The sequence below is a fragment of the Symphalangus syndactylus genome, chromosome 13, assembly GCF_028878055.3.
Source record: "Symphalangus syndactylus isolate Jambi chromosome 13, NHGRI_mSymSyn1-v2.1_pri, whole genome shotgun sequence".
NCBI lineage: Eukaryota > Metazoa > Chordata > Mammalia > Primates > Hylobatidae > Symphalangus > Symphalangus syndactylus.
Window position 1 is genome coordinate 59,030,573 of NC_072435.2, and position 14,951 is coordinate 59,045,523.

Below are 14,951 nucleotides of genomic sequence, written 5' to 3' on the forward strand. Positions count from 1 at the left end.
TTTTGCCCTATTGCCCAGGTTGGTCTGGAACTCCTGGGCTCAAGCAATCTGCCCACCTCGGCTTCCCAAAGTGCTGGGATTACAGGCATAAGTCACTGTCCCCAGCCCAGTACGTATGTTTATAGACAACTATAAACATATGTATACACGCAACATGTGGTTGTGTAGAGATGTGTAATACACATACACACAAACATATACATATTCATTTCAATCCTCACAGCAAACCTACAAGGTAGGTATATTAGTCTTCTCGTTCTACAAATGAGGAAACTGAGGCCCAGAGAAGATGAGTGCCCTTGCCCAAGGTTACACAGCCAACAAGTAGCTGCCAGGACTCCAGCCCACAGGGCCGGCTCCAGAGTCCACACTCTTAACCCCTGAAATCATGAGTTTAGTGGCTTAGCTACAGGTTAGGTCACTTGCCAGGGAACCCGGAGCTACCAATGGGATGGGAACTGCGATGTGAATCCCAGTAGTCTAACCTCAAAACCTGCGTGTTTAGCTCCTACATGCATTCCCATATGGGCTATGGACGGCTCTACTGATGGAAGAGGGTGCTGGACTGGGGTGGAATTGTGAAAGAACTTGCGATGTGGAGAGGGGCTTGAGGGTCAGCCTAAATAAATGTTGGGGACAGCCCCCACTGAGAGCTGGATTTGCCCCGCCATCTTCCCTTCTCAATCTTTTGTAAAAATAAACCAAAAGCTGATGTTCACCACTTCATGCCATGCAAACAACTGTTTTTGGTTTTGTTCTTCAAATATAAAATAACATGAAACATGCTTTGTCAATGTACTTACCCCATCCCATCCCACACTCTCTCTTCCCAAATACCCCATCACCCTCCACTCTTCAGAGATACTAGACGGGGTGGCTCAGCAGGGCTGGGAACAAACACTGGCCAATGTAAAGGCTTCTGAATACTCCACAGCATGGGAGAGTCTGTCTTCAGCACAATCCCCCGTTAACCCCAGCAAAGATGTTCACGTGACAGGGGCAGGGTGCGTCATGGAAGCCTGACATTCCTCATGCCAGATCAGACGGGAAGGCTGTAAAAGGGGGAAGGTGAGGCCAGCTGGCAGAAAGCAGGAGGAACACAGCCTTGCTGCAGGTTCGTACTCCCATGCCTGAAACGCCTCCTCCTCCTCCCGCCTACCCAGGCTGAACACCTGGAGAGGGGCAGGGTAGGAATGCCCCCTAGGTGACCAGGGTGGAGAGGAGGACGCTGAAGAGGTCTAAGGATCACGAGACCACTTGTGGCTTGACTTCTTCCCCAAGTGGAGATTCCTTGATCATCCTCAGAGCCTGTGGTCCCTTCCGTCTAGTCAAGAGTGGGCAGGAGGCCAGGCGAGACGAAACTCAAGGGGAAAGCCGCACTCATTCTTATCAACATCTCCTTGCCAGGAAGCTTGTGGTATTCACTCAAATCCAGGACATGACAAACATTTACAGAAAATAATAAAAGCAGATGATGTGAGGACAGTCAAGAGATGCAAAGGACCCTTATGCTCCCCCTCCTCATCTAGAAAGTGGGTCTACATGAAGTGTAACAGCAGAATCTGACATAGCTGACTCCACCCTGCTTCTAACCTCACAAGCTAATGGCCTTTGTCATTCCTGCACATCAGCCAAGCTAATCATGGGAAGAATTTAGTTTACAGTTTAACTTTAAAACAAGGATGACAATAGTCCCTTCCCAACACTCACCGCCAAGGAGCTAAGGAGGGCGTACACACTAGCAGCTACATCATGTTAAAGATTTATAGGAACATTGTGACCTCAGCAGGACAAAGAAGTTGCACAATGTCCCTCCTCGGACACTCACTGCCATCCAGATGTCCGCAATCATCGGTCACCTCTTGATCTTAAACCCCACTCTCTTCCCCCTTCCCTAATGTAAAAGGAGCCCAAAATTCTATTACTTAAGATGGTTCTCAGGACACTAGGTCTGCTATCTCCTCAGTCTGCTGGCTCTCTGAAATAATGTCATTTTCCTTCCCCCAATATCTTGTCTCTTGATTTATTGGCTGTTGTGCAGAGAGTGGTATGAGCTTTGGATTCAACTACAGGAGGACAGTGAAACCAGAAGAGATAGATAGATAGAGAGAGAGAGAGAGAGAGAGAGAAATGAGCAGCTGCTGAATCATGAGGCTTTCCCTAATGGCAGGGAAAGAAGAAAGTTTTTTTTTTGTTGTTTTTTTTTTTGTTTTTTTTTTTTGAGAAGGAGTCTCGCTCTTTCACCCAGGCTGGAGTGCAGTGGCGCGATCTGGGCTCACTGCAGGCTCTGCCCCCCAGGGTTCACGCCATTCTCCTGCCTCAGCCTCCTGCGTAGCTGGGACTACAGGCGCCCGCCACCTCGCCCGGCTAATTTTTTGTATTTTTAATAGAGATGGTGTTTCACCGTGTTAGCCAGGATGGTCTCGATCTCCTGACCTTGTGATCCCCCCGCCTCGGCCTCCCAAAGTGCTAGAATTACAGGCGAGGAAGAAAGTTTTGACAGACAGTGGGGCAAGACACTCGCACACAAACAGGCAGCCAGAGGAATCCTTAAAACCCACACACCATACAAAAATAAAGAAAGAAAATAAAACATAATAAAAGAAATGAAACCCATACATCAGATCACTTACTCCTCTGCCTTATACCCTTCAAGAGTTTCCTATGACTTTGGGAATAAAATCCAAATCCTTACCTTGGACAACAGAGCCCTGCACAATGTGCTTTCCCTCCACTCCCTCTATCCCCCGCTGTCACGTCTCTGATCTGGTTTCCCATCACTTCCCTCACGCTCATTCCCCCGCCCCAGCCACACTGGCCTCCTTTCGGTTTCTCCATCACACCAAGCTTTGTATCGCCTCAGGGCCTTTGCAAAAATATCCCATCTGCCCCAAGTGCTTCTCCCCCTGGCTCTTCCATGGAGAGCACCTTCAGGCCTCAGCTCAAACGTCACCCCTTCAAGGACATTTCCCTGCTGCCCCCAGCACAGGTTACTCTATTCTATCATCCAATTCTATTTCCTTCCGAAAGCGTGCCCCACATTACCTTCTATATTCCTGTAGAGACTATACTAGTGTCTCATCCCTCCCCACAACTACAATGTCAATTTCATGAAGGCAAGAACCATGTCTGCCTTTAAAAACAAAGCAAAACAAAACAAAACGAAAAACAAAAAACAGGGTCTCACTCTGTCCCACAGGCTGGAGTGCAGTGGCACAATCTAGGCTCACTGCAGCTTTGATCTGCTGGGCTCAAGTGATCCTCTGACCTCAGCTTCCTGAGTAGCTGGAACTAAAGGCATGCACTACCACACCTGGCTAATTTTTGTATTTTTTTGTAGAGATCAGGTGTCACCATGTTACCCAGGCTGGTCTTGAACTCCTGGGCTCAAGCAATCCACCTGCCTTGGTCTCCCACCAAATGCTGAGCTCACAGGCATGAGCCAACACACCCAGCCATGATGACTGTCTTGTGATGCTCTATCCCCATCCATCCATGGAGAGATGAAAATGCATGATCTGGTTGTTACCTTTCACTCAGCTGCCTAATCCAAGAGACATGCAGGTGACTTTGAGAAGGCTGGGGCTATCCTGGGCCCACAGAACTCAGATAGAAGACATTGGGGACAGGAGAGGAGGTGGCACAGGGACCAGACACAGAGCACTGGAAAGGAGAGGATGTCAGGAGCAAGAGCTGAGCCGGATTCTCCAGACGGCAGCAGACTCTGGGGGGCTGCCTAGACTTGGGGCATTTTTTCTGGGCTGGCCCTGGACTTAGAGAATATTTTTGTGATTTAGCGGCCCCCATTTTTGTGAAATGTCCTCTGCTGACTGACAGATTAACCTGCTTTGACTGGACCATGCTAAAAAATGAACAGGAATTTGATATAGTCCAGTGTGGAGGTGGAGAGGGAGGGAGGTGAAGAAAGAACAGAAGGAAGGGGTAAGACACACTGAGGAGCAGATGGAAGTGACCTGAGGGGATCCCCCAAAGAAGAAAGGGTGGGCTATGCAGACCATGGGTGTAAAAAGACACCTGGAGGAAGTTAGGACTTGGATTTCTAGGAGACATCAATTCGACTCGTAGGAGCAGGGATCTGGGGAGAGGCAGAGGGCTCTGCTGCTTCTGAAATAGCTCAGCGAGTCCGCTCCCTTTCTCTGACAAAGGACCCCTGTGGATAAGAAAGTTCTCTGCCCTAGGGAAGAAGAGCAGTCAAGGTGCTTACAGGCTCTTTCCAGAAGCCTGAAGACCTTTCCCAGGGTGGACTGTGGTGCCCTTCCCTGTGCAGGCACCCTGACCACTGTGTGTCCAGAGAAGAGGGATGTGGCACACATACCTGAGAAGCATTGTGACTCCTGCGAGACCAAGTGGGAGGTTGCCACTCCTGGGGACCATCTGATGGGAAGCAGCGATGAAGAAAAGGGAATGGCGTCTGGATGTGGATGGAGGCAGGTGCTTCTACTGCTGCCCGGCCGGAGAGGAGCATCCCCAGAGGGTCCATCCCTAGCCAGGCTGGAAGCTTGTCTCTGCGCATCTGGTCCCCTCTCGAAGCAGTTCTCAAAAGCATGTTGAGACACACTGCTGGGATGTGGCAACACACCAAGAGGCAAGAAATGTAAGTCCATGGTTCCTGGTAATACTGAAAAAACTAGGCTTTGGAAGTTTAAAAACAAAGAAATGAGAGGATACAAGGTAAGCTGTTATAACATCACTGTCAGTTATGAGTATTCTGTTACGCTTTCTTTTGAGCCACAGTCTCGCTCTGTTGCCCAGGCTAGAGTACAGTGGTGCGATCTCGGCTTACTGCAACCTTTGCCTCCCAGGTTCAAGCGATTCTCCTGCCTCAGCCTCCTGAGTTGCTGGGATTACAGATGCCCGCCACCACATTCAGCTAAATTTTTTTATATTTTAGTAGAGACAGGGTTTCACCATGTTGCCCAGGGTGGTCTCAAACTCCTGAGCTCAGGCAATCCGCCCGCCTCAGCCTCGCAAAGTGCTAGGATTACAGGCGTGGGCCATCACACCTGGCCCCCATTACGCTTTCTAGAGGGAGGAAGAAGTACTAACCTCGCAGTGCAGAATGGAGACTGCACAGCACATGCGCAGATGGTCTTGACAGAGAATGCCTCCCTCTGTGCTGGGGAACTCATCCTTGCCCATTCAGCTTCTGTGGCTCAAGCAGGCTGATGTCAGCCATTGGCGACGCTGTCGGCGTGTGTGACCAACAAACCATTCAGAGGCAGCAGAGCCGGCCTGGAGATCTGGGCTGTGACCTCAGAACAGGAGACCCTCTCCCTGCACAGATTATTATCCTAAACTGCCAAAGGTCACTGTGTGAAGAAATTTTACTAAGAGCCACCAAACCCCTCTCTTCCCTCCAATCAAGTTCAACCTTCTCAGAAGAGCCCAAGAGACCTCTGTGAGAGTAAGACAGGAGTTGGCATTGGTGCAACTTGCAGAATGCCATGTTTGTTAGCGCCTCGTCTTCATGTGGCCGGAGGGCACTCCTGAAGCTTCAAACTCCTGTAAGAATGCTTCCTGTCCAGGGAGGGTGGTATGGAAAGTCTGAGGCGGCTGGGAGAGGAACTGGCAAAGTAAGGAGCTGGAGCAGGAATCAGAGAGACATGGCATGGGGAAACTCACAAGCAGACTCCACCCCAGTCAGGGAACCTCACTCAGCGTTCCATTAAGGGCTGGAAAAGGAGGCACCGACAGGTGTTTCACAGAAGCAAATGGTAGCTGTTCAGGAGGCTGGACCTAGGAAAAGGGACATAAAATCAGGGAGGTGCCTCACCCTAATTTTTCTCAAGTCCAGCGGAACCTTCTCAGAGAGCCTCACTCAATTCCTCCTCTCAGACAAGCCCAGCAGCTCCGTCCACGTCCTTTGCTGAATGGAGCCAGCATGGTCACTTCTGCCCTATCAAGGAAGCTGAAGGCCCTGGCCCATCTCTGATGGCTCAGGGCACAGGAAAGCCTTGCCTCTGCCTAATCTGCCCTCTACTTCTGCACCAGCATCCTCTGTGGCCCACGGCTCCTGGCTGGACTTGCACTGAAGGACACAGCTGGTCAGAGCTACACAACAGGGTGGCTGTCCCTCTACCCTCCGTGTGCGGTGGCTGCTGCAGCAGGATACAGCCAGCCTCCTGGCTGCTATCCCACAGTGCTATGGCTGATTGCGTTCTTACACTGGAAGATAAACAGTGCTTGTGTCAAAGAAAATACAAACAAGGCCGAGCATGGTGGCTCATGCCTGTAATCCCAGCACTTTGGGAGGCCGAGGTGGGTGGATCACTTGAGGTCAGGAGTTTGAGATCACCCTGTCCAACATGGCGAAACCCCATCTCTACTAAAAATATAAAAATTAGCTGGGTGTGTTGGCATGCACCTGTAACCCCAGCTACTCGGGAGGCTGAGGCAGAAGAATTGCTTGAACCCGGGAGGCAGAGGTTGTAGTGAGCCAAGATCGTGCCACTGCACTCCAGCCTGGGAGTGCTCATATGAGCACTCACTCTACAGAGACCCTGTCTCGCAAAAATAAATAAATAAATAAAATAAAATAAATTTTTAAAAAAAGAGGTAGAAGTTGGAAAAGCGGTTATCTTAGGAGTGGAAGGTTTGCTGGCTGAGAGGGAACAAAAGGGCCTCTAGGGTGCTGAAAATGGCCTGCATCTCAACCTGGGTGGTCACACACAAATGTACAGATATGTTAACATGCGTCCAGCTGTATCCCTAAGATGAGCTCACCTTTTTGTATGTATGTTACCTGTTAAGAACAACAATTGATAAAAGCCCCCTCTAAAATCCCATGTCTTCCTATGGCTACCATAGATATTTTAGGCTTATAATTAGTTTTGCTCCCCATATTTGCTATTCAAGATCTGTATAATTTTGGCACTCTCCCCTTTTTCCTTGCCAACAGAATCCCAATTTTGTTAGGTTTGGGAAGTGCCCAATTAATACTCATTTGCCCAAACTCTCTTGCGGCTAGGAATTGCCATGAGATACAATGCCAGCCAGTCGGAAATAAGTAGACGTCTGCTGCATAGGGCTTCCAGAAAAGCTATCATTTTCCTTTTTTCCTTTTTTAGAGACAAAGTCTCGCTGTGTCGCCCAGGCTGGAGTATAGTGGTGCCATCACAGCTCACTGCAGCCTCCCATTCCCAGGCTCAAGCGATCCTCCCACCTCAGCCTCCCAAGTAGCTGGGACCACAAGAGTGCACCACCACACCCAGCTAGATTTTTTTTTATTTTTTGTAGAGAAGGGGGATCTCTGTTGCCCAGGCAGGTCTCGAATCCCCAGCCTCAAGCAATCCTCTTGCCTCGGCCTCTCAAAGTGCTGGAATTACAGGCGTGAGCCACTGCATCTACAAAAGCTGTCATTTTCCTGCTTGAAAAAGGGATAGATCCATCTCTCATGCATCTTTTGCGCTTCTGTCTTCCCTGCCCCCTGTTTTGCTGCTCAGAATGTAGATGGTTCTTACGACCATGAAGTGAAAGCCAAGATCTGGGGACAGTGAAACAGACAGCCAGACGACCCCACGCTGGGGATGGACGAGTGATCCTGAGGAGCAGCCCTGGACATGGGTTCCCTAATTCCTTCATGTCCCATGAGAAAAATAAATCTCTATGTGTTTAAGTCTCTGTTATTTGGGCACATTTGACAGTCCTCAAATGAGATATAAGGCTTTTATCTTCATAAATGGCAAAGACTTCTAGAGACAGAAGGGAAGGCTTCTGGGTGCTAATTCACGGTGGCTTCATATCATCGTGTAGCAAGGGCTCACAGAAAAAAAAAAAGTGGGGGAAGGAATCCCCAAGACACTCCCAAAATTAAGACTGCATTCTCCCCTTCCACTTTCTCCTGATAGCAGTCTTCACTGCTTCCTGTGGAATCTGAATTCTTCTGGCAGTGGAAAAGGCTCAGGGAAGATGGCTAGACGTGAAGAGGATCTTGGTTCCCGTAAACTTTACCAAGAGCAGGTCTTAGAGTGTTATGTCCACTGCATCACTGTTTCTCAATCTATTTTTAACCACCTCCCACTTCTGATAAACAGAAACTTTACTTTCTGGTTTGCATTAAGAAAACCAGGCCTTTTCTCTCTCTCTTGGAAAATTTCCAAGCATTTTGAAATGTGCTGCCATCTCCCCCACTGCGACACCCGGGAGTTTCTGATATCTTCCCCGCACTTCCTGAAAATCTGTGGTCTAATTTAAGTTTCCTAAGATTCTGCGAAGTAGATAGAAACCCTGGTGACTCCAGCGATACCACAACTCTTAGGGGAAGATGAGTCATGCATGTGGCAGAAGTAGGTAATGGAGGAAAACAGAGACAAGGTCGGGCTGGGGAAAGGAACACAGAGCAACCAGTTTTGCCCCCCATCTGGTGTGCCTTTTGCAGGGTCAGCCAGCACCTGACTGCAGGTTTCCGCCTCCAGACACTCTGCTGCCTCTCCTCCCTTGCTCAGGGTCAGCACCGAACGGCAGCCCAAGGAAACGACCAGCTGCCTTCTGGCCCTTATCAAGGATGGTGTGAACCCACGCTAGCTACCCAGGGATGTGGCCCGGAAGCGGCAGGGGGAGGGCTTTTTAGTCCTGTGCCTAGTCCAGTGGTCACCTCTACATGGACAGCAGATGGAGAAGGGGGCTTGGGGAAGGAGGAAAAGGTCAGGCAACCTCTCCAGGATTCCTGGAATAAACATTCCTCCTCCCAAGCTCTTCATTCTGTTTCACAATCAAATCCAGAGTCTTATAAGCATTCGTGGCAACGATGAAAGCTAAACAACTTGGTAAACGGTAGACAGAAACAGTAAACAGAATCTTCCCTCTACTTCCTGTGTATCCAGAATGTTTAGAGACAGGGAGTGGGGACTGACGACAGATTGCAGCATCTGGGATCTGGGGCTATGGCAGGAACGAGGACATGTGGAAGGCTGGGAGTTGCCTGGGTCTTGGGAGTCTGGGGTTGAAGGTTATTCCTTCATGGTTTCAGGGAGAGTGAAGGCCACTGGCAAGAAGCCTGGTAACCACACAGACACACCCTGCAGGAAGCAAGTGACACCATCTCACACCCTGACCTGTCCCCCATGTCCTCCTCTGTTGGATGCACAGGACTTCCAGGGGCTGCCAAAGAAGTTGGGTCTAACCCGGGCCCTCACAGTACAGTGGCGAGTGTAGTGCGGTGGTAAAGACCATGGACTCCAGCCAGGCACGGGGGCTCACTTCTGTAATCCCCACACTCTGGAAGGTCGAGGTGTGCGGATCACTTGAGTCCAAAAGTTCAAGACCAGCCTGGGCACATGGTGAAACCCTGTCTCTACAAAAAATACAACCATTAGCCGGGCGTGGTGGCGCACTGTAATCTTGTAATCCCAGCTACTCGGGAGGCTGAGGCGGGAGGGTTTCTGAAGTCAGCAGGTTTCAGTGAGCCGACACAGTGCCACTGTACTCCAGCCTGGGTGACAGAGTAAGACCCTGTCAAAAAAAAAAAAAAAGTAGCCAGACATGGTGGCGTGCACCTGTAATTCCAGCTACTCCAGAGGCTGAGGCAGGAGAATCACTTGAGTGTGGGAGGCAGAGATTTCAGTAAGCCATGATTGTGCCCCTGCACTCCAGCCTGGACAACAGAGCGAGACCCTGTCTAAAAAAATAAAAAATAAAAAGAGCCCATGGACTTTTTAGTTCTGAGTTCAGTTCCTCCATCCACCAGATGCATGACTCCAGGCAAATCACTTCTTTCTCTACATACTTCAGCCTCCTCATCCGTTAAAGGGGATGAGTGTGTAACTTCCTAAGATGTTTTAAGATCTACATGAGTTCATCTTTGCAAAGCTCTTTGCATGGCACTTGATACACAATGTCATACAATACAATAAACGTTGGCTGCTGTGTCTGCTATGTCCTCTGTCTGTTGTAATGAATTGCCGCAAACTTGGTGGCTTAACGTAACAGAAATTTATTCTTTCACATTATTGAAGACGAGAAGTCCAAAATCAGTGTCACGGGGCTGAAATCAAGGTGCAGGGTCTCTTAATTTTCCCTCCTTTTTTCTCTGTCCTGACCAAGAAACAGAGTGCCTTGACCAACCTGTGACCCAGCCAGCTGCCTGTTTTCTCTGCAGACTTGAATCCAAGCCAGGCCTTGAACATTCCCAGGCACTGATAAAGGTGTTTAGGTTGTTGCCCAAGACACTGAAAGAAACCAGCCCTGGCCCTCGGCCAAATTCCTTAAACCCTCATGCAAACCCCTCCCCTGCCCCCTCCCTTTTCTCTCACTGTTCGTCTTGAGGATGCTGCAGCCCACTCTGCAAATTCCCCTCCGAAACGCTTTGCACTAGTCACCCTGGCATTTGGTGCTTCTTTCTTTGGGAACCCATCTGGCCCCATCTTGGGATGGTTTGGGGAACTCCTTGGCAGAAACTCCCTTGCCACAGCTTTTCGGGGTGACTCCAGCTGGATCCGGCTGGGATGAAACACAGGTGTTCAGCAGGATCCCGTTTCTCTGGAGGCTCTTGAGAAAATCCATTCTTTGCCTCTTCCAGCTTCTGGTGGGCGCTGGCTTGCAGCTACATCACTCCGGTCCTCCATGATCACAGCATCTTCTCCCCTTCTGTCTGATTTCTCCCTCTACCTCGTTCTTTTTGTGATTACATTTAGGGCCATCTCAGATAGTCCAAGATTATCTCCCCATCTAAAGATTTTTTTTTTTTTTTTTTTTTTTTGAGACGGAGTCTCGCTCTGTTGCCCAGGCTGGAGTGCAGTGACGTGATCTCTGCTCACTGCAGCCTCCACTTCCCGTGTTCAAGTGATTCTCCTGCCTCAGCCTCTGGAGTAGCTGGGATTACAGGATTACAGATGCACACTACCACGCCTGGCTAAGTTTTTGGATTTTTAGTAGAGACGAGACGGGGTTTTGCCATATTGGCCAGGCTGGTCTCGAACTCCTGGCCTCTAGTGATCTGCCTGCCTCGGCCTCCCAAAGTGCTGGCAACACAGGTGTAAGCCAATGCGCCCAGCTCTGCCTCCTTCTTTTTGTGATTATGTTTAGGGCCATCTCAGATAGTCCAGTATGACTTCCCCATCTCAAGCTTCTTAACCCCAACTGCAAAGTCCCTTTTGGCCGTGGTTCCAGGGATTAGGATATGGGTCTCTTTTGGGGGGACCATCATTTGGCCACCACAGCTGGTGTGATTGGCCAGGAGTGAAGTCTGATAAACAGGATTCAGGTGGATGGAGAGTGGAGGAAGGAGAGGTCTCTGCAGAGAGAGATTGGGGTATGGCTACTGGCAGTGGGTGGGAAAAACCACAGAGGCCCACCACCAAGGCCACAGAGACAGAGTCTGCAGAGTTCTCCCAAGAAGCTAGCCTCAAGATGCTCCTTTTGATTTTCTTCTTCAGCAATGCGCCAGCCCAGGGATGGGTTATGTAGGGACTGTGGAAGTGAAGGACTCCACGACTGGAGTGACAGGGGAGGCTGCATAAGAGACAACTAAAAGAGAAGATGCACGGAGGCGGGTGGGCACAAACTGTTACCTTCACAGTGGGTGAGCTCCTCTGGTGAGGCCTCTGCAGGGCTCAAAAAGGGTGATACGCAAATGAACTCAGGTGAACTGCACTGGCACAGGAGCCATTACGTCTCAAAGTCCATCAGCACGTGCTGGTCTAGATTCACCTTCCCTCTTCATCCCTAGGAGAGTTCTATTTCCCTCTGGCATTCTGTACTTCCTTATTAATTGTCATTTATTTAAAATTGCACGCTGGGTGCCATGGCCCACTCCTGTAATCCCAGCACTTAGGGAGGCCAAAGCAGGAGAATCGCTTGAGGCCAGGTGTTTGAGACCAGCCTGAGAAACACAGCAAGACCCTGTCTCTGCAAAAAATAGCAAATTAGCCAAGTGTGGTAGCCAAGCCTGTAGTCTCAGCTACTTGGGAGGCCGAGGTGGGAGGACCGCTGGAGCCCAGGAGGTCGAGGCTGGAGTGAGCTATGATCACACCACTGCACTCCAGCCTGAGTGACAGAGCGAGACCCCCACCTCTAAAAATAATAATAATCAGCCCAGACATGGTGGTTCACGCCTGTAATCCCAGCACTTTGGGAAGCCAAGGTGAGAGGATGGCTTGAGGTCAGGAGTTTGAGACCAGCCTGGGCAACATAACAAGACCCCATCTCTACCAAAAATAAAAATAATAAAAACCTTTAGAAATAATAATAATAAAACAAAGTTACATATCTCAAATCCTAAGTGATCCTCTCTGCCCCAGGTGCACATTCTCCCTTATCCATGCCATCCTCAATCCCCTCAATCCCTGGTGACTGCAACACTCTCCTAGTGGATCCCTCTGCTTCCAGTTCTGTCCTTCTAGGGAGCATTCTTCACACAGTAGCAGGCTTGATCTTCTAGAATCATATATCACATCACATGATTCCCCTCTTATGGCCCTAAGTGACTTCCCACTGCTCAAAAATGGAGTCTTAAGGCCAGGAGCAGTGGCTCACACCTGTAATCCCAGCATTTGGGAGGCTGGCAATTGTTTCATTCATTCATTCATTCAACAAATATATAACCACCCCCTAGGATGTGCCAGGATCTGTGCCACCCATTGGAAATGTCATAGTTGAAAAATACAGATGGGTCCAGGCACAGAGGCTGACGCCTGCAATCCCAGCATTTTGGGAGGCTGAGGTAGGTGGTTCACCTGAGGTCAGGAGTTTAAGACCAGCCTGGCCAACATGGTGAAACTCCGTCTCCACTAAAAATACAAAAATTAGCAGGGCATGGTGACAGACGCCTGTAATCCCAGCCACTCAAGAGGCTGAGACAGGAGAATCAATTAAACCCAGGAGGCAGAGGTTGCAATGAGCCAAGATCGTGCCACTACACTCCATCCAGCCTGGATGACAGAGCAAGACTCCGTCTCAAAAAAAAAAAAAGGGGGTATATAGCATGGATCATCAGTGCTGACCATGAGGAAAAAGGCCCTGTGGCTTTTGCTGCAAGTCCCTTAAACCACAAGACAGCTCTCAAGTGATTACACATCCAGGATGTCTTAACAGGTCCCGGAAAAAGATAAATGAGGCATCTGAGGACAAGTGTCCTCTGAGCTTTTAAAACAGACTTATCTCCATTCTGAAGCCACTCTCATCCACCTATCCTCCACTGTCATCCAGGAAATTGTTACTAAGGGCCTAACATGTTCCAGGCTCCACGCCAGGCCCTGGGGATGCAATGGTGAGCAAAGCAGCTGTGTTCCCCGCCTTGTGAACCGTCTCATAAGGGGAGGTAGACTTCACATCCATCTTAATGCAAATCCTCATGCTAATGAACACATTATAATAAACTGAGACATGGGACATAGGAAGGAATAGTAAAAGATGCTATGAGAGGAATAAACAATGAGAAAATGAACTCTAAAAAAATTAAATTTACAGCTGCCTCCAAAATATTTAGAATCATGCCAAACCTCTATGCTGACAACTAGAAAGCATTGCTGAGAGGAATTAAAGACCTAAATAAATGGAGAGAGATGTCCAGTGTCAATGGTCCCAAATTGATATGGATTCAGTGTGAGCCCAATCAAAATTCCAGCAGGCTTTTCTGTAGAAATTGATTTTAATATTTATATGAACATGCAAATGACCCAGAATAGCCACAGCAAATTTAGAAAAGAAGAAGAAAGTTGGGGGACTTACCCTATTTCAAGACTTACTATGAAACTATAGTAATCAAGACTGTGTGGGGGCTGGGCACAGTGGCTCATGCCTATAATCCCAGCACTTTGGGCGGCCGGGGCACGTGAATCACTTGAGGCCAGGAGTTGAAGACTCACCTGGCCAACATGGCGAAACCCTGTCTCTAATACAAATACAAAAATTAGCCGGGCATGGTGGCAAGCACCTGTAATCCCAGCTACTCAGGAGGCTGAGACAGAAGAATTGCTGGAACCCGGGAGGAGGAGGGTTCAGTGAGCCGAGATCACTCCACTGCACTGCAGCCTGGGAGACAGAGCAAGACTCCGTCTAAAAATAAAAATTTTAAAAAATAATAAAAATAAGTAAATTTTTAAAAGACGGTGTGCAAATGATGAAAGGCAAGATGCAGAGTTCACTAGAGAAGAATAGAGTCCAGAAATAGTACCACATACATAGAACCAATGGGTTTTCAGTACAGGTGCTGAGGCAATTCAACAGGGAAAGGAAAATCTGGAATAATTGGATAATGAGGTAAAAGCTTCTTAGGACATAAAAGTGCAAACCATAGAAGAAAAACTAGATAAATTAGACCTTATCAAAATGTAAGACTTTTTTGCTTTTCAAGAGACAATTAAGAAAATGAAGGCCAGGCACAATGGCTCATGCCTGTAATCCCAGCACTTTGGGAGGCTGAGGTAGGCAGAATGCTTGAGCTCAGGAGGTCGAGGCCAGCTTGGGCAAAATGGCGAAACTTCATCTCTACAAAAAATACAAAAATTAGTCAGGCATGGTGGCAGGTGCCTGCAGTCCCAGCTACTTGGAGGGTTGAGGTGGAAACGTCACCTGAGCCTGGGAGGTCAAGGCTGCAATGAGCTGTGATCGAGCCACTGCACTCCAGCCTGGGGAACAAAGTGAAACACTGTCTCAAAAAAAAAAAAAAATTAAAAGAAGAAGAGAAAAGTCACAGAATGGCAGAAAATATTTGTAATATATACATCTGACAAATGACTAGTACCCAGAATATAATAAAGAACTCTCAAAACTCAACTATATGAAAATAATCCAATTTTTTTTTTTTATTTTTTGAGACAGAGTTTCACTCTGTCGCCCAGGCTGGAGTGCACTGGTGCAATCTTGGCTCACTGCAACCTCTGCCTCCCCGGTTCAAGTGATTCTCCTGCCTCAGCCTCCCTAGTAGCTGGGATTACAGGTGCCCACCACCACGCCCAGCTAAATTTTGTATTTTTAGTAGAGATGAGGTTTCA

At 48.7% G+C, this 14,951-nt stretch overlaps 1 protein-coding gene across 1 annotated transcript in view; it reads right to left on the reverse strand.

Annotated features, from left to right (window-relative positions):
• Positions 1-5,691: 5,691 nt before the first annotated feature.
• The window catches only part of KRTDAP (keratinocyte differentiation associated protein), a 57,322-nt gene continuing 48,062 nt past the window's right edge, over positions 5,692-14,951 (reverse strand). Inside the window, exon 7 of the transcript XR_010115073.1 lies at positions 5,692-5,757. The gene's annotated coding sequence lies outside the window, so the exon portion shown is untranslated. The remainder of the gene's footprint in view (positions 5,758-14,951) is intronic.